Genomic DNA, 5,432 nt, shown 5'->3' with positions numbered 1-5,432 from the left:
TTTGATCATACTTTTCATACCCAGTTTTTATGCATTAGTCTCAACCTTCAAACATTGCATGTATATGATCTATTTAACTTGTGGGTACCTGGGAAGTAGTGATGAGGTAGAACCTATTGCCTTTATTTTCAAACCCCGGGAGTTACTTCTAGGTTATGCTTATATTGCTATGCTATGCTCGTAGACGTGGTTTGGTTTGAGTGATCCATGACATATGTGAGAGTTATAATTAATGGTTAAACTGAAGGTGGCTACTTTAATACACATCTGGGTGGATTGGTTGAGGCACCCTAGAGCACCCAGTGGTTGTCTGGGCACCTGGAGGAATCCAGTGATGTCCTGGGATATCCCGGAGTACCCGTGTGATCATCCTACGGTTTTCCACCCAGGCTCAAAGGGATCATAAGATTATTCATGCTAGAAACTTCTGTGTGCAGCCACAAGACATTATGGGCTCTGGCATAGTTGACTAAGTTGTTTGACCTCTTTCAGTGGTAGGCTAGCAGATGTAGGGGATGTAGGTGGTACTATCTACCCAGAGTAAAGAGTTAATGCTTCTGAAAGACTGTGTCTCGGTCATCCGTTTCTCAAACACCATGTAGTGCGAGAAATCCAACGGAGGAGATCGAGTCTTGTGTGGAAAAGTGCACAAACCTCTGCAGAGTGTACAAACTAATCATGGTTAGCCGTGTCCCCCGTTATGGACATCTTGAGTATCTGGTACTTGAATTATTGATTTGATCTTATCACTCTATTAATTAATTTGTTGTATTGATGATTATTTTAATTTGGGATTGAGTTGGAGGAACCTTCTCAATATTTTCAACAAACTTTGTAGTTAAATAAAATTTATTCCTTTGTTGTAGGGAAAAATTAGCTTTCTGCAAAATAACCATAGAGCCTCCACCAGCCAAATATGCATATAGTTATAGCTGCTACATGTTCATTGCTCTACAGTGTTATTTTGCCAACATATTCCATGTGATGACCCATTTCAAACTACAATGTATTATGTTGCAGACTTTTCAGACAAAGAGTAAGGTGCGCTAGGTCATTGTCTTGCACTTAGCTATGCTGTTGGAGTTGATGGACTCACTTTACCTTCGAAGCCTTTCGCTGTTATCTTCATTAGATGGCCTTCAGCCATATTATTGTAATAAGTACTCTCTTTTGAGATATTCGATGTAATAGGTGTGTGATTCAAACTCTGTTATAAATCCTTCAAGTACTGTGTGTGTCAGCATTACCGATCCAAGGATGACACTTATGCACAGAGATTTGTCCGTTTGAGGTCGGATCGCTACAAGATGGTATCAGAGCACACACTGGCTGTAGGACGCAACCACTAAGATGAGCCATAGGTCATTCTTATCTACTCATTTCTGACTCTTCTCCACTTTCCACTCTATAGATGGCGGATTCAAGGAGCAAGTTTGCTCAACCGGATGAAGATACCCCTTTTGGATGACACTTGAAGGAAGTCACTAGATACGTGAACATCGAAATACCAAGCTTCACCGGGACCTACACCGCTACTCTACTGGAAGAAGAGTCCTGGATAGTTCGAGTACATGTTCCAGGAAGGACATTCACACTAGTTACTGAGCCCATAGAGTTTTCCTTTGATGCACCAACCTGGAGTCTAGGAAAGAGCATGGAAGCTCACATCGCCATGGGACGCATCAGTGAAGTTTATCGCAAGGATCTTAAGGACACCATCTACCAGATATGTGGACGCCGAGATGAGTAATGGGAGATGATCAGCACCAGAAGGGACAAGTGCATTGCAGCCTACATCCAGGAGTTAAACCAACACATTCGTCAACAAGAGAACCAGATGTGCGCCAGCATGATAGACCTGAAGAAGATGATGACCAGGAGCATGGAGCTAGAAGAGGAACTCAAGTCTACACGTGATTGATATGAAGAGGAAATTGCAGTTCTACTGCAGAAGAATGAAGACCTGAAGAACAAGCTAGGAGTATTCATGGGAGACCCCGCACCAGGAGGAGATGACGATCATCCCGAGGACTACATCATCATCGACGACACCGGCTCTGACCCCGACAGTGATGATGACTATGAAGACGAAGCTGGAGCATATATCATGGAATCTTCCTCCGATCAAAATTTCTAATCGACCACCATATTATCAGCAGTATACCCCCATGTATGTAGAATAGTCCGAGTACTTTGTAACGGTAGCTAGATCGATTGTATGCCCTTGTTTGAATTGAGTGGTGTGATATGAATGTGTTTGTCTCATGTGCATATGGGTAGTGTTTTCCCCTTAGACCCCACTATATTCTAATCTCTCCCCTCTAAACCTATCAGATGCCTCCAAGACGTGACCCCGGATTTGTTTTCCCACCGGAGCTCACCCAGCTGATCCAACAGCAGAATGCCTTGATGCAGCTATTAGTCCAGAACCAGGGCAACAACAACAACAACAATCCACTGCCACCACCTCAAGTTGACAATACCATCAGAAGTATCCATTCAAAAAAATATCCTTGGAAGCATCCATTCAAAAAAGTGTTGAAGAAGAACTATAGAAGTCTGGGTGTTGGATGATGTTGTTTCGATTACTATACATCGTGATTCTAAGTTTGTTTTAGGTTTTCAAGTTGCTGACCTCGTGGGATTTGCAACTATTTCAAACTTCAAATATACAAGTGAATACTCCAGGCGGTAGAATAGTACAATCCTACCCCCCCCCCCAAAGATAGACGTGTGCGTGTTATAGTGTACTAGATAGGGGGGCTTGCCGTGTGTTGCCCGCCAAATGGCAGACCATTGGATATGATAATGTTGAAAATATAGTTGGATTAAGATTCTATATTGTGTCGGAAGTTGTCTTGAGAACATAGTTAAAAATCATGGTGGTAGTTGCTGAACAAAAAATAGAGCTTGCACATAAAGTGTATCTTGATGCATAAAGAAAGCATATTTCTTTGTTAAAGATAGACTAGATGGCACGATGATATCTTTTAACATCTAAGCCACACGTACCACAGCAGAGCAATGCGGAAGGGACCTTACACAGACAATGTGCATAGACTAGTAGAACACATATGCGTTGCAATGGGCTTGTGAAGAAATTAATTCTACTCACGGACCTAAAATAATTGAGAACAATGTCGTCTCAACTAACACCCATCATTTTTTGACAATTAGCTAACCCACATCATATTATCAAACACAATAATGTTATTGACAACTCAAAAACATGTTTTAGTTGGAATGGGTTATGTATTATTCAGTCATCACGACACAATCCGAGTCCAAAACATCACGAATACAATCTGGTGTGTACCCGACCCAGATTTTACATAAAGTATTCGCACAACCCTCCACACTCGAATCCGTTAATCTCCTATCCCTTCTCCACCTGCGGCGACTCACCTCTGCCATTGTTCCTCTTCTTTATATCATCCCACCTCTACCTTTTTATTCATGGACCATGTCACCATCCTTGTAAACTATGCCACCATCTCCAGCGCCTACAACCTCCCGCACACCGCACTCGAGTTCGTTAACCCGTTGCCTCTCCTCCATCAGCGATGACCCACTATTGCGACTATTCTTTTTCTTCCTTCCTCCTCTACTTTTACCTTCATCCACCCTATCAACCCGCCCATCTCTCCCTGCCCAACAACTTGCCATCGCAATCAAGCGCTTTGGAAGTGTTTGTCAAAAACCAGGCTCCAGGGACCCAAAGGTTTGAACTATGGGGTGCGCTTGTTCCTACCGCCCTGTCTTTCTCTGCAGCTAACCACGGCGATGCTACGGCAAGAGCGAGCTAGCGAAAGCAGGCCGGTTACACAGCGATTACCCAGGTTCGGGCCACCTTGCGGTGTAAAACACTACTCCTACTTGGTTGGGATTGCTCTGGCGGGAAGGAAGTGATTACAACGTTTAGGGTTCAGGGGGGTCGACCTCTCTACAGTGGCACCCTGCCCCCTTTTATATCTGCCCCGGTACTCTTCCCGCGAAAACATTGGCGGGAAGGGTTTCCACACAACGACAATTTTGAAGGGGGACAGGAGCGCAATCTATCCTGGCAAAAGGTGTTCTTCGCCTGCAAAGCCACCATCCTTGACGCGCCTATGGGCTCTGTGATGACCTCTGTTGGGGTTATGATCCTGACAATGAGTACTAGGGGTACGAATAAGGGGCAGAGACTAGCTATGGCGTAGGTGTAACACCCGGTGTTCAATGAATTCAGGCCCCTCTCAGCGGAGGTAAAAGCCCTACGCCTCGTGCCCTGAGTCTTGCTTTGATTTGATGGATATGGTTACAGAGATTAAACGTGCCCGACTATGGAGAGGGGTGCGTCTTATATAGAGTGCACTACGGCCCCATGTCTCCCACGCCGTTGAGGCAATTAATGTCGTTGAATGAGACAATTACTAGTGTAATGAGCCTCTACTGCAGCAGTTATAGGTAACGGTAGCTATAACTCTACCTAGTGGATGACTTAGGATTCCTTGACCGTTGGAGCTCCCACGACGCCCTCTTGTCTTCTACGTCCGAGTGGTGGTCCGTGAGTGATGTGTGATCGTCCGAGTGATCCTCCTGATGTATGCATCTGAATGTTGGCATGGTCCAGGGACCTACCTATGATGGCGATGGGCCCCATGTGGGTCCCAAATGATGGGTCCTTGACCCTACCTGTAATAGGTGACCACATCATTAGCTCCCGAATCGGTTGGGATTTCGTAGGACAAACAAACCGACCATTTGGTTGAGTCCGAGTGTTGCAGGGGTACTCAGAATATGTTTCTGAACCGTGATTTGTTATTCCTTGGACGAAAACACAATAGATTCTGGACTTTAAGTTTATCCAGATGATCGGGTGTTGTTGATCATCAAGAAAAAACTCGGTGGCATTTGTTTTGTCTCTCAGAGGAGATAGACTAGGGGCCCGAGTGATATCATGCCATTACAACTCGAGTGGCGACGCCGGCGCATGGTCTGACTCTCCGGAGAGACGCCACTCCTTATCCCAGGGGAACGCTAGCGCAGGCCTTCTACGAGTCCGGGTTTGTGAGTCATGCACCTTGGAGCCTACCGAGAGGGCCAAGTGAACCTGCAGAGGGGATTCAAGCTCATCACATAACGATCCCTAAGAAGACTTCAGTCGGGTATTTAACGTGGCCGAGTGCACAGGTCCCTGCGGAGGGTAGTCAGTCGGACTGACACGCGTCCTTTTAGGAAAGGAATCGCTGGCGATCAATTGGATTGATTCATCCGCAAATCTCAGGATTTGAATTTGTGTGTTCGCGCGCTGAAGCGGTAACGTCGTGCGTTGGTGGGAAAGTGGGGGCGTGGCTCCTCGATTTGCATGTACGATCCCCACCACGTGCCATGCTTGTCCTGTGCAAAGCTTTGCCACGCGGTCCATCGATCTAGGGATTCGTGGTGGGAGA

Source organism: Triticum dicoccoides, chromosome 3A (assembly GCF_002162155.2).
Source record: "Triticum dicoccoides isolate Atlit2015 ecotype Zavitan chromosome 3A, WEW_v2.0, whole genome shotgun sequence".
Taxonomy (NCBI): Eukaryota; Viridiplantae; Streptophyta; class Magnoliopsida; order Poales; family Poaceae; genus Triticum; species Triticum dicoccoides.
This window is presented reverse-complemented; position numbering follows the sequence as displayed.